The 21,250-nt window shown below is 37.8% G+C and overlaps 1 pseudogene; it reads right to left on the reverse strand.

The window, feature by feature from the left end:
* Nucleotides 1–15,040: 15,040 nt before the first annotated feature.
* On the reverse strand, nt 15,041–20,409 carry LOC134486334 (zinc finger protein 431-like; annotated as a pseudogene).
* Between the last annotated feature and the right edge of the window lie 841 nt (nt 20,410–21,250).

The following is a 21,250-nucleotide window of genomic DNA, read 5'->3' on the forward strand; positions in this document are numbered from 1 at the left end:
GAGGATGATGGGACCCATTCTGGTTAAATCAGGTGAATTTTTGATAAAATTTAAACAAATGTGAAAAAAATCCTCAGTGTTTAATAAACCATGAGCCCTTTCTGCAGCTTTATTTTGAAGCTTGGTGACCTGGTCGCCTGCTCCTTTAAACAATCCAAATGGAGACACATCCAGCACATCTGAGAAGGTCCTTAAGAAATGTTTTGTTTATTCCATAACATTTCTGCCCACCTACATCAGAACTCCAGATACTGAACCATACAGATAATATTCTATTATTTCCCCACTCATATTCCCTGCTTGCTGAGTCCTCTCAAACAAGTCAAGCTGTACTTAGCAGTATCCTAGCCTAGGTAGGATCTCTACTCACCTTAATCAAACCTGGGGTTGTTGAGGCACACAAAAATGCAGATCTGGAAGCATACAGCCCGAGGATACCCATCAAAACTTCAACACATGAAGACCATCAAGGCAACATCCCATACCTAATACAATACCTACTACCATAGGAACATCCAGGGAATAAAGCCATTCACGTGGCTAAAGGCCCTCAAGAGAACACAATTAACAAAATTCTGGAATAGGACAAATTCAGAGCACAGTTACTCTACTATAGCAAGCCCTGAATATACTAACAGAATTGAAACACAGCACAATGACCTCAAATCCAATCTTATACGGATGATAGAAGCCTTAAAATGGAAAGGAATGAATCCAGTAAAGAAATACCGGAGACTAAAATAAATCTAGTAGAAGTATTTAAAGAGGTAAGAAACAAATCCGTGAAAGATGTACAATTAAACAGATAGTGGCAATAAATAATACATTGCAAGATCTGAAAGTAGAAATAGAAGCAATAATAAAGCACAAATTGAGGAATTCTTGGAGATGTAAAACTTAGAGAAGAGAACAGCGAAAACTGAAGCCAGCCTCACCAACAGAATACAGGCATACAAGAGTGAACCTCAGGATTGTAAAAGAGAATTTCAGGTACTGATACACCAGTCAAAGAAAATCTTAAATCTAAAAAGTACTTATTCAAAACATCCAGCAAATTTGGGATACCACAAAAAGACCTGATATAAGAGTAATAGGAATAGAGGAAGATGAAGCGTCCCAGCTCCAGATCCAAAAAATACATTCAATGAAATCAGAGAAGAAAACTTTCCGAAAGAAAGAGATGACTATAAAAATTCAAGAAGGCAATAAGGCAACACATAGACGAGAAAAGAAAATCCTCCTGCAATTTAATAACCACACAGAGAAACTAAAGGACAAGGAAAAATATTAAAAGCAGCAAAAGGAAAAGGAAACATACAAAGGCAGACACATCAGAATTACAGCAGACTTCTCAACAGAGACTCCAAGAGCTAGGGGAGTTTGGGCAGATATCTTGCAATCTCTAAATAAACCATAATCGACAACCTATAATATTATAGCCTGCAAAATTCTTAATCACCATTGATGGAGAAAACAACATATTCCAAGACAAACCTAAATTCAGAAAATACATAGCCACAAATTGAGCCATAAAGAAAATACTAGAAGGAAAATTCCACACCAAGGAGAATAACTATATACAAGAAAACACCTTAAATAAGTAATTCTGTGCTAGCAAAACCAAGAGAAGACCATAAAATCATACAAAGATACAGAACACAATAATAACACAAACATCAAAATAGCAGGAATAAAAAAATCATTCATCATTAATATCTCTTAACATCAATAGATCAACAAAACCAAAGAAATAGGTAATGCCATATCAGCAAAAACATTGGAAGCAGAAAAACCAACAAAGAAACAAAGAAACAAACACACACACACACACACACACACACACACACACACACACACACACACCACATTCTTATTTAGGATTTTACTGCTGTGAAGAGACAACGTGACCAAGGCAACTCTCATAAGGGCAACAATTTAACTGATGCTTAAAGGTTCAGAGCTTCAGTCCATTATCTTCAATGCCGGAATGTGGCAGCATGCAGCAAGGCCTGGTGTAGGAGAAAATGTGAGGTCTACATCTTGATCTGAAGGCCACTAACAGAATTATTGTCTTCCTGGCAGCTAGGATGAAGTTTTTATAGCCATCATCCCCAGTTACACAAACACACCAACTGGGCCACACTTACACCAACAGGGCCACACTTCCTAATAGTGCCCCTCTATTGGCCGACCATATGCAAACCATCACAACCTCTAATATCGAAATAACAGGAATTAAGAGTTACTTATCATTAATATCTCTCAACATCACTAGACTCAATTCCCCAATGAAATGACACAGGCTGAGAAAGCACATGCAAAAAACAGGATCAAGTCTACTGTAAACAAGAAACAAACTTCATCCCTAAAGAAAGACATGACCTCAGAGGAAAAGTGCTACAAAAAAGTTTTCCAATAATGAGACCAAAAATCAAACTGTAGTTGCCACTCTAATGTCTACTAAAATAAACTTTCAACCAAAATTAATCAAAAGGGACAGAGAAGGATATTTCATACACATTAAAGAAAAATTCGACCAAGATGATATCTCACTTCTGAACATCTATGTCTCAAACTCAAGGACACCGCACATTTGCAAAAGAAATATTGCTAAATTATAAATTGCACATCTAACCCCACTGATTAACAGTGGGAGACTTCAACACCCTACTCTCACATATTGTTTTGTCCTCCTGATAAAATTAAACAGAGAGATAATGAAACTAATAAACTCTATGAATACAATGGACCTAACAAACATCTATAGAATATTCCACCCAAACATGAAAGAATGGATCAATACCTCATGGATCCTTCTCCACAATGGACCATATTGGCATTCACAAAGGAAATCCCAATCATACAAAAACATTAACGAATGCCTTGTATCTTATGAGACCACCATGGATTAAAGCTGGGCTTCAATGACAACAGAAATAGTTAAATAGTTCAGACCTATTTCTTCTATGAACAGAGATGCAAAACTTCATAAAATTATTACAAAGAGAATCCATAACATGAAAGACATCATTTTCATGAACAATTAGGCTTCATCCCAGGAATGTTGGTTTGTTCAAAACCAAAAATCTATCAATTTAATCCACCATGTAAACAAACTTAAAGGAAAAAAAATCACATGATTACCTCATTAGATTTAAAAAAATCCTTTGAAAAAATCCTACTCCTCTTTATGTAGAAGGTATTAGAGAAATCAGGGATATTGTGCATATACCTAAACAAAATCAAAGCAATATACAGCAAATTTACATGCACCATCAAATTAAATGGAGAGAAACTTGAAACAATTAAATTAAATCTTGGAAAAGATAAAGCTGTCCACTCAATTGTATATATTCATTATAGTACATGAAGTTTTAGCTACAAGAATAAGACATCTGAAGGACATCAAGGGAATACTATGTGGGAAAAAGTAGAAGCATAACTATTTATAAATGATAGGATAGTATACATAAGCAATCCCAAAACTTCTAACAGAGAACCCCTAATTCTGATGAATGCCTTCAGCAAAGTGGCTGCTTACAATGTTAACTTGGAGAAACACACAGCATTCCTTTATACAAATGATAAACAGGATAAAATATTATGGAAACAACACTGGAAAATAGCCACAAAAATACAAACTATCATGGGGTAACTAATCAAGCAAGTGAAAGATTTGTATGACAAGTAATCCAAGTCCCTGAAGCCAGAAGTTGAAGAAGTTATCAGAAGATGAATAGACTTCCCATGCTCATGAAGAATTATTTTAACACAGTGAAATGGCCACCTTACCCAAAACAATCTACAGATTCACAACAATCCACATCAAAACTCCAACACATTTTTTACAGATCTTGAGAGAATAATTCTCAACTTAACATGGAAAAACTAAAACACCCAGGATCGCCAAACTATCCTCAGTAATATAAGAACGTCAGGAGGAATCGCCATCCCTTACCCCAAGCAGTACTACAGAACAATAGTGACAAACTGCATTATAGTGGTACAGAAACAGACATGTGATCAACAGAATGAATTGAAGACCCAAGAATAAACCCACACACCTGTGGACACATGAATTTTGATAAAGAGTACAAAACCATACAATTGAAGAAAGAAAACATCTTCAACACATAGTGCTGGTCGAACTGGAGGTAAAAGAATGAAAACAGATCTATACTTAACATCCTGCAGAAAAGTCAAATCCAAGTGGATCAAGGACTAAACATTAAACTGGACACACTATTTCTCTTAGAAGAGAAATTGGGAAATACCCTTGAAAGCACTGGGAAAAGAGACAATTTCATGAACCTAATACCAAGGACTCAGGCTCCAAGATCAACAATTATTAAATGGGGCCTCATTAATATGAAAAGGTTCTGTAAGGCAAAAGACATTGTCAATCGTATAGATCAGCAGCCCACAGATTGGGAAAGTATCTTCATGATCCCTACATCTGACAGAGGGCAAATGTCCAAAGTACATAAGAGCTTAAGAAGTTAGACACCAACAACACAAATAACCCAACTTAAATAGAGGTACAGAACTGAACAGAGAATTCTTATCAGAGGAATAACCAATGGCTGAGAAGTCCTTAGAGAAATGTTCAAAGCCCTTACTCATCAGAGAAATGCAAGACAAAACAAATCCAGGGTTTCATTTCACACCCATCAGAATGGCAAAAACAAAAACAAAAAACCCCAAAAAGAAAAACAAAAAAAACAAAAAACAAAAATCAAAACAAATAATCAAACAAACAAACAAACAAACAGAAAAAACCTGAAGAGATAGTAAATGCTGGCAAAGATGTGAAGCAAGAGGAACAGTCCTGCATTGATGGTGGGATTACAAATATATACAAACACTCTGGAAATCAATTTGATGTTTCGTTTTTTAGAAAATTCAGAATAGTTTTATGTCATGACCCAGCTCATAACATTTTATTTTTAATGTCTTATATTGAGCAAATAACACTAATTGTATGCTGAACATTCTTCCTGTAATTGCACTGGAAATGGATTCTTTTCCAAAAGTATTGTTAATACAAACACAATGATCAACTTTTTTCTTTCAAAATGAATCATAAAAACAGATGAATATGTTTGATTTTCAAAAATAGTTGTGTTGTTTCCTTCTGACATCTAATTTTGTGAAGATGTAGTAAATACATGTACAAGCTTCCTCAATGCATGTAAGGCTGTGGTTTAAATTACAAATTGGATATTACAATACATGTTTCAGAAACCTAACCATGTAAATATATCAATAACCACATACATTCAACATTGACTACAGCAATGCAGAAAGAGCATCCACTCACTTATTAATTCTGAAGTGAGATCATTCTGTGTGCTAGTAGAATGATGATACCAGCATGTCAGATGAGATGAAAGTGAGTCTCTCAGTGTTTAATGATAGGATACAATCAAGAAAGGTCACCACAAATGAATAGGAGGCAGTCCGTAACAAGTCCTAGATGCCAGGGAACATAAGGATGAGTTGTGAGTAGGATTCAAAAAGGGCATGTGGCAGACTTTAGAGAATTATAAGAGATACCCCTTAGAAATTCCCCATCTTTCTTTTAGGACTATGCATTCTGCCAGGGCAGATTATCAGCATGTCCTCTTCTCATCTGAAGTCCTTCTGGGAAGTCTGCTAGAGCCTTGGGCACAGGTAAGGGCCACTTCCAAATAACAAAAAGAGCTGGGAATCCTGAGGTACCTAGCAGACATGGAACACATCCTCATGCCAATCCCTAATGTAAATCTCCACCCACTCTTCTTTCTGCACCTTCTACCTGATCAGATGATCAGCTTGGCTGTTCCTCTTAATACCCCACAGTCTGAAATCCTCCCAGGAAGGCTGTTACAGCCAGGGCCACAGGAGACCTGCACCAACTCTGGGAACCAGTAGGCAGGATGCAGACACAGACACCCAGGCCAGTTAATGCCAAAGATATCTAGATGGTGAGAGGCAAGCACAAGACCATACACAACATGAGGCAATACACTCCAGCACCATCAGAACCCAGTTCACCCATCCCAGAAAGAACTGATTACTTCAACACACCTGAACTTCAGGATGTCCTAACCTAAAATTTTATCTCATAAAGATAATAAAGCATACATTAACAAATAGAGATTTTAGAAAACAAAATTTTGTTTTTTGTCCTCAGGCTGGATCCAGGTACTTTTGACATGGTGGTTATGAGAGAACCCTCAGAGAAAATCAGGAAAAACATGGCAGACACTGTGAAGCACTATTGTTAATCAGCACATTGTCCTCAGTGGGTAGGGAACACAAGCATAACAACAACAAGGAATCCACAACTATATTAGTAAAGGTTCTCCAGTTAAACAGAGTTGGTACAATGAATCTCTCTCTAGTGTGTAGAAAATGCATACATTAGAATAGCTCTCAGGTTATGATTCAACTAATAGAACAATCCACGTGGCTGAATGTCTCAGTAGGTCTACAGTATATTCCTGAATTCTGGAATAAATGGACTCCAGTGGCTAAAAACATACTTGCTAGACAATGGTATGGCAAGTAGACAAATAGGAAAAGTTACCATCCTCAATGTCCTTTATACGTGTAGGCTGTCACCAGAAGCTATGTCCAAGATTAAAGGTAGCTCTTATCACCTCTAAAGACCCAGATTACAAACACTTTTCACTGATCCAAAATTACAATTAAGGAAAATTTGTCACAGTACAGAACTCTTTGGCGTTTAGTTAATTCCCAAGGTGCTCAATTTGGCTACTAAGAAATGCTATCACAACTGACAAGACAGAACAGCTGGGAATGATTTTACCTGTAGCAGTGCCTTTCTTCAACCATGAATCATGGATATTTTAATTAGGAAATCTGGATTCCTTCACACAGAGGTTTTCCTACTCCTTTGCTTGCTAAGATAAATCCTCTCCTGAACATGGTCAAATGTAAAAGCAGAGATATTTAAGGCTATTCATAGGTCAATGTCATCCAACAGCCTATGAAAATGATAAAAATGTTGGATACAAATGCCTCTTGAAATTCATTTTAGACTCCAAATCTTATTTGTAATTCAAGTAAATGACATTGTGAAAGTAGATTGCTCAGGGACAATGGCTACATGTTGATCATGATGTGCGATGTGACAAATAAATGGATCATGCAAGAGTTTCCACAGTGGTAAAGGACAGAGAAGAAAAATTCAGTAAAACTTAAGCATAATTTACTGTTTCAGCACAATGTACACTCTTCTTAGAGGAATTACTATTTGTCTCTGAGCTATGACATCATTGTCTCTCTCTCTCACACTCAAATATATATAAATGTATATTCCTCTGTAGAGGAAAATATCAAATACATTATGCATATATATGTATATTACATAAATATTGTAATGATAGAGACATATTTAGGAAATAATATTTTGATTTCTGAATTAAATTTAAACTTGTGTTAATTAAATGCCGATATCTCTCATAGTCTGTTTCAGTCTAGACAGGGCACTGTAACGCTTATACCAAGCATCTCCTGTTTCAAGTTAGTGTAAAGAGTTCTTAGTATTTATTTTATGAGTCACGAATAAATGCTGAACAACCAATGCTTGGGCAGCATCAAAGGACAAGGAAAGACTTCCAGTAACAAGAGGGAGGAGAGTAGGATAGCAGCAGTGCTGGCAGCAAAGAAGAATTTGAGCTAGGAAAATGTTGTCTGAAGAACTAGATCAATAATAATAAGTAAGTATTTTGGGAAGGGTTTTGGAGGTAGCAACATTAGCATAGAAAATAAGAATGTATGATTTAATACATTAGGTACAGAGTTTTAAAAAAAATCTAATTTTTGCTGTGCAGGAACCAGGGTCGAAAACAAGGTAAAGAACATTGCAATATTAATGTTCTGTTTACATTCATACTAAAAATTATTCATGATCAGATATATATGTATGCAATAAAACTATGTTTGTATGCATGTGTGTTTATTGTATTTACATGTGTCTGCAACCACAGTCCACTCTGTTAGACTTTTTTCTAAGCTACCCTGCTCCCCCATAACTTGGCAACAGCTAGATGTACCTGACTCACTATAAATGGATGGTTTTCCTCCTCCTCTTTCTCTTTTCTATTGCATTCTTGTTCTAGATCCTTACCTTCACCACTTCTGACATCCTCAACATTCGCTTCACCACCCAATATGCTGCATGCTCATGTCTGGCCTCTATTTCTCTAACATTTCCCTCTACCTTTCTCTATCTCTACCACCCTCTCAACTCACCGCCCCATGCCTTGTAAAAACCCTACTCTATATTATACCATCATGTGGTTGAACCCTCATGGGAAAGGAATGCCTCAGAATGGACCTAAAAGGAACCCCTTTCACCACAACTGATTACACATCCAGCAACATATTCCTTCTCTATCATTGTTTAATGAAATACAATTTGGTTTCATGACTGAGCATCTCTCCTGTTACCCAATGGAGACCTAATGATTTCTAGCAAAACTATGGGAGACCTGCTAACCTCCCCTACCCAAAGTTGTCATCATAAACATCCACAAGTCCAAGGGGAGAATTCTTGTTCTCCTAGCCACTGCTGTGCTTACCTTGAGGACAGAGATATTCAGTCTTTATGACTAGCCTTTTCACTGACCCTGTTTCTAGGTCATTTTCCACTGGGTGAGGTTTTGCTCTTTCCTCTAAGACAAGTCTTTTCTCGCTTCTGAGAACCTAGAGTTAGGTGACCCTCTTTCCCTCTATCACTCCTAGCACAGGCTCAGAATTTAGCCTCTAATTCGCCATGTGATGATTGGTGATCTGTCCCATCTGCAATTGTCTAGTTATTAATTGTATCCTTTGGAAGCTGTTATGGTAATTAATAACCGTATGATCGATGAAAAGGTTGATCTTAACTGCTTTGTATCACATCCTACTGGGATCTCCCAGTCTATTTCATAGTATGCAGCAAGAAATGTCTCTGCATGGGCACTCATCTGGCACATTTAAACAATTCTCTCACTAGCAATCTGTAGCATAGGTTTTCCCTCTCCCTCTCCCATTCTATCCCCATTTGCTCTGCTCCAAGTTCACTGTAGCAGGTCTGACCCTGATCCCTAGTTCTTGCAGGGGAGACTACTGGGACATTCCTTTGTTGAATGCATATACCCGTGGGAAAAACTGCTATGAAACCTCCACCACGTACTTCTCATGCATTCTGGGGCAAGAGGCTGCAATTTTCCTCTGACCAGCTTCAGGCTGGCACACGTGTTCTCCACAGCACAGCGTTGAACCCTTGACTCTGTCAGTGCCTCCTTCTGCCTCCTCACAATCTGAGCTTTTCAGGCTGCAAGAGCTCCTCTCCTACTCACCTACAAGGCACATAACTAGTGCTTTAGCCTCACAGGTTCAAGCTCTCCCTCTCCTGAGCTCTTCCCTTCCTAGGAATCCATTCCTGCACTCTACCCACCACAGCTGCTACAACTCCTGCCTGGACTCACGTTCTGCCACATCCATGGGAAAAGCAGCTATGGAGCTGCCACCATGTGCTTCTCATGCAATCTGGTGCAAGTGACTGCACTGCTTTCCCCTGCTCTCCCCCACTGCATTTCTCTCTTCTCTTCTCTTCTCTTCTCTTCTCTTCTCTTCTCTTCTCTTCTCTTCTCTTCTCTTCTCTTCTCTTCTCTTCTCTTCTCTTCTCTTTCTCTGGCTCTCTCTCTCTCTCTCTCTCTCTCTCTCTCTCTCTCTCTCTCCCTCCCTCCCTCCCTCCCTCCCTCCCTCCCTCTCTCTCTCTCTCTCTCTTTCTCTTTCCCTCCAAGTGATTACATTTTCCATTTTCTTCTACTACAGTTTGTGTCAGAATTCTTTCTTCCCACAGGCGTGGGGTGCTAGGAGACTTAATGCTGAACTCCTAAGCCAGGACTTCCTATCGATATGAGGAAGGCAAACCCTGTTTCCTTTTTCCCTCCCTCCATGCTGCTACAGTGCCCCACTGCATACAATTGGCCTCTGCCCAGCTACAGGCCAGCACAGGTGTGTCCCTCAGCATAGCCTTGACCCCTTGACTCTGTTCCTGCTGCCTTCCTGGCTCCTCAGACTTAAAGAGCTCCTGTCCTACTAGCCTACAAAGCACATCCGTGGTGCTTTAGCCACACAGGTTCATGCACTTGTGCCTGTCTCTTCTCCACAAATCATTCCAAGTAGGAAACATAACTGGTCATATCTCCCCAGCTCAGCAGGGATTAAGCCACAAGCTTGCTGGCCTCTTCATGTTCTATCCTTCACATGATCAGTATTGAGAATGGACCTGCACCCTTGAATACTCATCTGCTCTCTCTACACTCCATTTCATGAGAGCTATGTGTCAGTACGACTGGCCATTTCTGAAGACCTGTATGCCCACTCACTTCATGTCTCCCAAGACTGAAACCGACTAGACACATTCACTTTCTGTGGCTACAGTCCAACTCCACTGTGGTCCTGTCTCCTATTCCTCTGTTAATTGAAAATTTGTTTTTCTATACTACACAATCTCTCAAAGTTACTTAACAATTAAGATATTCATTCATATTCTGCTTTGGTAAATCATTTTTGCTACTACAACTTTGTTAAAGTGTGCTCTATATATTATACACATTCTCAAAGAAGTAATTTAACAAACACAAGTTGTCCAATTCAGATGTGCTTAATAGATACCATTCTCGATCTTGTCAGAAATCTGCTAATATATCAGTATTACTTGAGCTTATGACAAGAGACTCCCAAAACCTAATAGACTCCACCCCTCTACAACTCTCTGTCGATAAAGGACAAATCTACAAGAGACTGCCTCGACTGTAGGTATGAAAAACAAAGAAAACCACCACCATTTCCCTGCCCAGGTTTGGTCTACATTGTGGAAAAATTTTAGAGTCAAATGATTCATATTGTCTAAATCAAGGTCATTTCTCATTTCACACATACCTGTTCTACAGACAAAAAAACTCTACATCATCTGGTCTTCAAACGAGACTGACTCCACTCAAGTTGGCATGGAGGGAGTTATTTATAGTATGAACTATAGAGGAACTCTGTCATTTTTAATAATACATGATTCCTAGAGTGGAATTTATTCTTCCCCAGATTACTCACAACATGGACAGCTTATTTAACTGTAGCTTGACAGCTAGAAAACAGACTTAGCTCCTTTCCCTATAGTAATCTACCACTATATTTACTCATTAATTAATTTGTGAATGAGCTGAGACTTCCAAATTTCTTACAAAATTTACTATCAATGATACAAAAGTTCAGATATTTGCTTTCACAGATGTAATCTTTTACTTCCTTACCAAAACTCTGTTTCCATTCTCTGAATGCTTCCTATATTTTCTTCTGGCTATGCCACTGTGTTAAATTTACTGGAGTTCTTATAAATTTCCCTAACCCTAATAAAACATTTCACGACATGTTCCAACCATATAATGACAAATTCATATTCTAAGTCTGTAAATTTCTTTTTAATTAAATGTAATCTACATTTTAACTAAATGCTGAATCTACATTATAAGCAATACTACTCAAATATATGTTTCATTTGATTGTATTTTAACTATAAAGTAGATGTTTCTCTTATGATCAACTGTACTCACAAAGTAAAGATTATGAATTTCTTTTGTCTCATAATTATGAACTTAAATTTTTTCCAGTCATGCATATTCAGTCTCCAAGACAGAAGTAAAATAATCACTTCCTAATGCTTCTGTTCCATGAAAACCTCATGTTCAAGAATGTTGATGTCATTAACTCATTTAATATCTTTTGTAATCATATAAGCTATTGGAAACCCAATCAGATCTACCTCAAATTGACCAAATAGACTCTGTCCAGATAAGTACACCAAGCTATTATAGACGGTTGGATTCCTCTCCTGTGACCTGGAATTGAGACTCATTTGCCACCACCAACCAAAAAAATATGTTTCCCAAATATGCATAACTTTATTCTTTGCCTATAGTGTGCATATGTCCACATGTTTGTATGCATGTTTGCATTTGTGTGTGTGTGTGTGTGTGTGTGTGTGTGTGTCTGTGTGTTTTTCTGCATCTTGTGTAATTGAGGCATTTACTATATCTGGGACACCTCCAGAGAATCAACCCTCAGATATTCTAATTTCTGTCACATAAACAGACTCTTCTACTGGACTGGTTCTTATGATCTATCTACAGATGGGTTGACGGTCTGTGAGGAAGAAATAAACAGATAGCTCTCCTGACACTGCATCAACATCCATATACCCATGTTCCTAGGTTTTCCAAAAACATGTCACCCCAAAACAAGCACGATGTAGCTAAGGATCTCAATCACTCTATAACCTTTTCATCATCACCTATTTCTAATTTTTCTCTTTTAATTAAAACAAAACTGAGGAATGGTAGCATTTTGTCTAAGCTCTGACCCCAGTCTCCTGACAACAGCCATGTGTGCCTGACTCACTATAAAAGGTGTGGTTGCCCCCTCATCTGTTGCTTGCTCTCTTAACTTTTGGCTTTCACTCTGCCCTCCTGCCCCTAACACCTCTCTCCACATGAGACCCCATCTTTCACATGCACATGGCCTCTACTTTATTCTCTCTTTCTTCCTTTCTAGGCATCTACTATCCTCTCAGCTCTCCTCCCCAAGCTGTGAATAAATTCTATTCTATACTATACCATTATGTTTGTACTCCCTCATGAGATGAAGATGCCTCGTCATGCACAGGCATAGGCATCCCCTTTCCCACCACCTGAGTACTCATTCACCAATCATATTCCTTCCCTCCCTTTTCATTTTATAATACACTACATAGACAACCACAGGATATCACTGGGACTCAAATAATAGAAAAAGCAATTTTTAGTGTGGAAACTGAACCCTTTGCAATATCAGTTGCTCTTAACTGTAATCTAGTCCTCTACACAGATTTTATATTCAATTTATTTTTATACCTTTTAATTAAAATGTGTTACAGCACACGTTCCCTTCTTTTTCTAGATCTGTCATATCCCTAAGTCTTTCCAGTCAATATCTTCCTACTTTACTAAAAGTAAATATGTATGTTCCAATATATGAGTCCATTTGTATTTCTGGTGTACATGTGGTTTCAGTATTGACCACATTGCATAGATTGCACTGAATAGCCAAAGAGGAGTCTCAGGACTTCATAAGTCTTACTGTCCAACTAGCATGAGCATTTTAGTCTTTAATGAGCAGGAGAATATTGGACAGACAGCGGTCCTTGGAAGCACATATTATTAGGGAAAACATCCCTTAAATTCATTTACAAATATTAATGTTGCCAACCATGATAATATGTACTAGCAATCAAATCATTTGGAGACAATTCACATCTATGCCTTGTGTGCATTGTGGTCAGTGGAGTTGTAAGGCTCAAAGTGAGTCTTTACTACAGGGAGACACCCTAAGTGAGTCATGAGAACTGAGTTCAATGCAAATGCAAGAGGTTTATTTTCTAGCCTGTCAGGGTCAACCTTCAATCAGTCCCTCATGGTGAGTGACAGGAAAGAGACCCCAAATGGCCATAACAAGCAGTTTTTACACTTCAGTAATAATTAGGGTCTTTACTACCCTCCCCCTTTGTTTTTTGTACAAACTGCAATCTTGGAATTATGCTCAAGGGTCTATGGTGTCTAACTTCATTTTTAGGTCCTTTTCTCAGAGTCTCATATTGTTAGCACAGGACCAACAGCTGTACTGCACCTATTTTCTCTTTTATGAAGGATCTAAATGTGTTCAGTATGTAGGCTCTAAAGTTCTACAATAGTGAATTAGGGGTCATAACAAGATGGATAAGAAGGTGGTTATCCAAGGGGATAAGTTAAACCAATCATTGAACCATTCCTTAGTGATCTCACTCTTCCTTTGGCTATCCCGTCTCGCATTTTGAGCATGATATCACAATTTGTACAACCTGAGTCCCCAAGTTTTCTCTTTATCCATCTCATTGGTTCTTTGCCTTTCTGAGTGAATGTGATTATTGGTTTATTGGTTTATAGGTAGGATTTGCATAGAAATAATCTCCTTGGGTTCCTTGGTAGGACACCTCAGTAGTATAATTCATTTACTGGGATCTAGTCCCAAGAGTAGGAAGGTTTGCTGTAGGTTGCTCCTATACTCTTACATTTCTCAGCAGGGCAACAAAACAAAACTAGTGTTGACACCCACATCCATGAAATTCTACCCTGTTTCTTCCATTGACAGTAAATGTATATTTGGAGTCTCCTGCAACGGACACCTCTGGTCTCGGAATGTCCATTTTACCACAATCCTCTCAGCCCAGGGATCTGTTTCTCCCATATGGGCAGTTTGCTTTCACCAGCACTCCCTTCATGGGTACTGATGTCCCAAAACTCAAGTCCTACTGCCAGCTGACACAGGTGAAAAGTCAGGTTGGGCTACCAGGTGTTGAGCAGTTTGGAGAAACCCAGGGAAGTGACCTCATCTACAGATCCAGTAGAAACCAAGGTCTAGGTTTGACAGACCAGCAAAGGGGTGCCTAAGGAGTGAAGAATCTGCAGATTTCACATGGAATGCATGCCCCAGGGCTGCAACGCTCTCCACCATAAGGAGTATCCGAGGTAATAATTGTAGCAGGAAGGGTACCTTCCACCAGGATCCCAGCGACTGTGCCCGATGCCTCTAGATGTATATCCAGTCAACAGGCTGGAAATGGTTAGCGGTCTTTGGCCTTCCTGGAGCTCATAAGGCAGACATTTTGTGTAAAATCTCATGTTGTATTGACTGACAGGTTTGGAGCCTGAAGAAGAGATTCCTATAAGTGCGTTGGGATACCTATAGCAAGGGCCCAGTGAACAATAAGGGAGTTTGGATATCAAACAGGATCTCAAAGGGGTCAGGTTTAAATGGTAGGGGGTTTTGTTGGTTCAGAACAGAGCCAGGGGCAGGAGCATCACCCAGTCAGCACCAGTCTCCAAGGCCAATTTAGTTACGGTCTATTTTAGGTTTTGCTCATTCTATCTGCCCTTAACTCCAGGGATAGTTCGCACACTAGAGCTTCCAATTAGTGCCCAGTATCTTTGCAGTTGAATATTGCTGCAGGATGTTCTTTAGAGAAGCATTGGTCTCTACAGTGTTTTTCTTCAAGTCCAGGACCTGTGAGAATATTGGAGACAAAATGCTTTTAACCAAGAGGGTTGGGGGGTATTTCTCGAGTAGATACTTGCAGGTAACTATACAGGGCACTTGATCAGAGTACCCAATGGAACCTGACCTAAAGGATTATTTCTCTACTGCTTGATCACCTGCAAGTCTTAGGTTCCTATGGGTGGCCACCCTACTCTGAATATAGGCAATTTGGAGGAGTAGAGAGTAACTAACCTATTCCTGCCCTATACAGAATTCCTGTGGAGTGCATGATTAAAGTACCCAAGTCCCTGCCCTTTCACAGACATTTTGAAATTTTCCTTAAAATATTTTGCCATTCATTCTCCATTGTATGGAGATTAATAACTCTTAGCATTATTTGTTGAGATAGGCTTTCTCTCTAAGTCTATGTCTCTGCTTCTTACATTTGTGATCAAAGGTCTGGAGTATTTGACTTTGAATATTTAAAAGCAGTCACAGAATTAACTGTATCCATTTTATCCTTAACAACAATTAAACAATTCTCATTTACCTCGCTTCCTAGTTTATCTTATGCAGGCTGTTGCTACCACTGACCTCTCTCTCTGTCTTCAGAGCAGCCTGGATCTTTATGCATGAAGGGTTCCCAGCCTTCAGAGTTCAAACTCTAAGACACCCAGAATCCTTTGAGAAGGACCTGGTATAAATCCTAGTCACCTGGCTTGATTGTGTGGCCTTGAAAAACTTTGCTGTGTCCCACCACATGCCATTAACCCCAGAATTATAAATGGCAGTTCTGTATACCATTTGCTCTAGTTCCAAGCCTGCACAGCTTGGTGAAGAACAATGTTCTTTAAGCAAATCCTGCAAATCTGCTAAGAAACTAATTTGCCCCATGTAATACTCTCACATCATGGTAAGTGTTTTCCACTTGAAAATCTTCAATTAATTTTTAATACTCTGTTTAGGCCTACACATGAGGCACATTCTGTAGAGGTAGTTGTTCAATCTTCTCTAATACCTCACGGCAACTGTCAGAGATCTTTGTTGCCCACTTAATTTCCCTGGATTTTCAAATCAAAGTCACAAATACACATGCAGTTTGATTAATATGTGTAAATCGCCTCAAAGGCTGGATCAATCCCAAACTTCCTCATTGATAACTTCTCTCACCACATACTCCTGAATTGTTACTTAGTAAAATCTGTGTCGTATCTTTACTACCCTAGTCCCAGTAGGAAGAGGCAAAGAGGCCATACTCTCCCTGTACTTTCATGGCTGGTGTTCTCGCTTTCCCTCCTCTCAAGCTTTCATTATATTCCTTTCTGGGCATGACAATCCTCGATCGAAATCTTTTTTTTCCCTTTCCTTAGGAATCCAAAAGTACTGACTCTCACTCTCTGCCTGGACACTGGCTGCTGGAAATTTTATTTACCAATTAGAAAACACTCAGGTCAAGGACATTCAGCCTGTCAAGTGAAGGATTCTCCTGCAATTTGGGAACTGATTTTACACAAGTAGGATTAGAAACAATCCAAAACAATTGGGAACAAGCAAAAGAAACAAATCCTTAGAACTTCCTTTATGTTGTCAGCCTCCATTTTATTAAATGATGAACCTAAGTTCCAGTTTATTTGAGGTAGTGGACCACGTTCCTTTTTTCACCTTTTGTTCCTGTGAACATGACTATTCCTAACAATGCCTTCTGCTGTTTATCCTGTGCTGTTCAAAACTTGAGGCCTGTTCCTAACCACCAAAGAAAAATAGGATATAATTGTAAGACTGTTACACTCACATTCTGTAACAGTTGATTCAGTAAAAAAAAACCGTAGGAAAATACCATCCCTAAATCCTGATTGGTGGGAGAATGTAGCTGTATCTTGTCACACATTTTTTTTGTTTTTTGTTTTTTCAAACTTAAAAGCTCTATAACATTTAGCTCACAGTGCAGAGGTGGGTGCATGGCATGTCACACGTTAGGGTGAGGTGTGATTTCTGGCCCTCATCTAGCAGGAGCTTGATTACAATACTTTTTTGTCATTTGCTTTAGTTGAGTTTAATTTGTGTCGGATTGCGAGGACCCCATAACACAACAGCTAGTACTCATAAACTTTCTTTCTTGTATAAATACTTTCATGATTATGAAAACTAGAATACTGTGCAACGTGTTCAGCATATTGAATACATTCATAAGGGTTCTGTCTCGTGATGATGAAGACTTGTTAAATTTGACAGGGCTTCACAATATTAAACCCATTCATAGAGTTTTACTCCGCTATGGATTCTTTCATGAGGAATAAGACTATAAAAATTTATAAAGGCTTAACCATTTTAAATGATGTCACATGAGTTCTGTACATTACAGTTTATTTTGTGCAACTAAATATGAAAAACATAGACAGGCTTTACCACATTGTTTACATTCATAAGATTTGACTCCAGAAATTGTTCAGTTACATATTCAAAGACAGACAGGATATGTAAAGGAATTACCACATTGCTAACATACATAGGAATACATATGATTTCTCTACTTTTTATGTCTTTTTTTTTTTGTATTTTACAAGAAAAGCTTTTACCACTCTGTCTACATCCATAGTTTCATTCATGTCTTCTCTATGCATTTGAGGATTATTTTAATGTTCAGGGCTTTATCCCACTGATGATACTCATAGGATTTCTCTTGCACAGATCTTCTTTAACGTTCTTGCAGGGTATTGTGACTTGTAAAATTATAGACAAATTTCTTATATTCACAGTGCTTCTCTCCAGGGTGTATTCTTTTAAGTGTCAGGGGATGAATGTTCGGTGCAAAGCTTTTGCCATAGTAGTTCCTTTCAGAGGACTTCTCTACAGTATGTGTTCTTTCATGTTTTAAAGATGACTTTGATGTTAAATAGCCTTAACACATTGATTACAGTGATCAAATTTCTTTCCTGAATGTGTTCTATTCTATATGTGGACACCAATGCTTCATTAAAAAGTTTTACCACATTTGTTAGATCCAAGGTTCTCTCCTGTATGTGTTCTTTTATGATATTGGTTACCACTCCTTCCTGCTAAGTCTTTACCACACTGACTATATCCATAGGGTTTCTCTCCTGTATGTATTCTTTAATGTATTTAGAGACCATGGCTCTGAAAAGGCTTTACTAGAGTGAAACATTCATAGGATTTCTCTCCTGTATGTGTTCGTTTATATATTTGAAGAACATTGCTATATGAAAAAGCTTTACCACATTGGTTACATTCATAAGGTTTCTCTCCTGTATATGTTTATTTATGCATATGGAGATCACTTTTTGTGCAGAGGATTTATCACATTGGTTATATTAATAGGAGTTCTCTCATGGATGTGTTCTTCTATGATATTGGAGGCCAGCCCTTCCTGCAAAGGATTTACCATACTGGTTACATTCATAGGGTTTCTCTCCTGTATGTGTTCGTTTATGTATTTGGAGACTACTGCTTTGTGCAAAGGCTTTACCACATTGATTACATTCATACGGTTTCTCTCCTGTATGTATTCGTTTATGTATTTGGAGACTACTGCTTTGTGAAAAGGCTTTATCACATTGAATATATTCATAGGGTTTCTCTCCTGTAAGTGTTTTTTTATGATATTGGAGATCGCCCATTCTTGCAAAGGTTTTTCCACACTGGTTACATTCATAGGGTTTCTCTCCTGTATGTGTTTGTTTATGTATTTGGAGATCACTGCTTTGAGCAGAAACCTCACCATATTTCATATCTCCAAAATGTTTTTCTCTAATATGAGTAATTTCATTCTTTATGGTATGACTTTGATATGAAAAGACTTTACCATGTTGAATAAACTCAGAGTGATGTTCTCTAGTTTGACGTCTTTTATGCCTGCAAATAAAACTGGCACATGTGAAAGCTTTCTAACATTTACTATACTAATGAGTCTTTTTGTCCATATAAATTCATTTTACAATTTGTTTTAATTGAACACAGCAATCTGACTGAAGTTAATATCACATTAAGGTAATGCTGCTCCCCTACATTACGGGCTTTTGCGTCATTGAAGATAGTTAGGATTGAAAGAGCATTGATACCTGTCACACATTTGTAACATATTTTCCATAAGAGTTTATTCATATATTTGAAGAAAAAGGAGGAACTCAGAGCCTTATCACACTGATTCCAATCATAAATTTTGCTATCATTCGAATGATACTAATTTGGAATGTGAACCATGGCAAACAGAAAAACTTCCACATCCCTGTTACTCATATCGATTTTCTCCAGTTTGATTATGTCAAGGTACCCAATAATGTTTGAAAACTAATTATTTTAAAACATATAGCATGCTAGAAATTATAATATATATGACGACTATTGCATCTCTTCTAATTATTCTGGAAGAGATGGAGGTATGTTGCTTCTTTCATTATCTCCTATGTTCACATGGATTATATACAGTGTGACATAGGACATCCCATTTAAAAGAATAACAAAGAAAGGATTCCATATTACATTCAGATAGTTTGCAATTTTATATCATAGTGATGTGTTATATGGATTAATGTTCTACCATAAATGGATTCTTGAATCAAAAAAAAACTGTCCATCTCACTTATCTGAGCAATGTTATTAGAGGTATATGGTAAATAGCAAATTTAATATGGATTGTTTGCTCATACCAAAGTTATGGACAAATATCTATGACCTAATCAATTGGTTTACCATTTGCCATAGCGAAGTGGCATGACATTGAACCAACTGGTATTTCTATACCATAGCTCTACTGGCCTATGATTCAAATAGTACAATGCCTATTTGGCCATGTTTCTATATATTTGTAATTAAAAGAATGCTTCATGAACACAGGTGGATACCAGTCATTGACATATATTGCTGTGTGGGATTCATTTATCATCCATAACTTAAAGTAGTTCTTCTTTTATAATGTTGCATTTCTTTAAACTTGTGGGACATTTTAAATTCCTTCAGAGGCATATCTTTATCAACATGCAAATGAAAATTACCTTCCATGACTTCTGGATTTTTGAAAATGTTCTTCAATTTTGTGGTCTTCTCAAATGTAGCCTAAAGTGTGGTACCAGAGAAAGTATGTTACATTATTGGTTGACATGAAAAATTTGTTATTAACTTGAGTGAACATTAGTACCATGATTGATTCATTCACCTCATTCTTCCTCATTCTCAACTGAAAATACAAAAACAAATAACAATAACAAAATGTTGCCTCTACATTTTAGAAAGTAAAAAAAAAATGACTGCATTACCTATAGCAGTGAGATTCCCATATGTCTCCAGCATCACATCTTTGTAGAGACTCTTCTGAGAAGGATCCAGCAAAGCCCACTCTTCCTTGGTGAAGTTCACATGCACATCCTCATAGGTCACTACATCCTAAAAGACCCAATACATGAGTACAGTATATGATACTGACAGAAGCATATTTGTTTCCTTCACAATGAATATTTGCTTACTCACCTGCCCAACCATAGTATATTTTCATATAATAAACAGACAGATAAACTATAAAAACCTAAGTTAATATAAGAGCAAATAAATGGGTCCAGGAAACCTGAGGCTTCACTATTAATATATTGGGTATGGAACAATGTAGGGTGATGTCAGACCTTCCAACTTACTGTTCCCAGAGACTCAGTACTCAACAGTGACCTTAGGACTGAAGCTTCCTCTCACCTGTACATGACTTCTGTAATGCAATAGACAATTTCCATCTACCCTTTACTTCTTGACAAATATCTTTGTCTCAGCACCCATATATCGGCAGACACAACATGCTCAAACTCAGGCCATATCTAGAACTCAACAATCTGTCCAAAGAAATATCATAGTATCTGTTACCCTAGATCCAATTCTCATAGTTGCCCAAAAGAGTACAAACAAATATCAAAAAAGGTTTCTTCTTTCAGTGTTCCTGTGACCAGTTTTCATCAAAATCCTGAAGGGAAGTTCACCAAGAACTATGTGACCTTGAGCATTACCTATGTTTGTATATGTATATAAATTAAATAAACAAAAAATTCAAGACTCCTACAAAAAATAACTAGACGTAAACCCAAAATTATTATATTTCTAACTCTCCAGCCACTATGATCTGTCTGTCTTCCAAAGAGAAAGGGCTCAT

Source organism: Rattus norvegicus, chromosome 3, assembly GCF_036323735.1.
Source record: "Rattus norvegicus strain BN/NHsdMcwi chromosome 3, GRCr8, whole genome shotgun sequence".
NCBI lineage: Eukaryota > Metazoa > Chordata > Mammalia > Rodentia > Muridae > Rattus > Rattus norvegicus.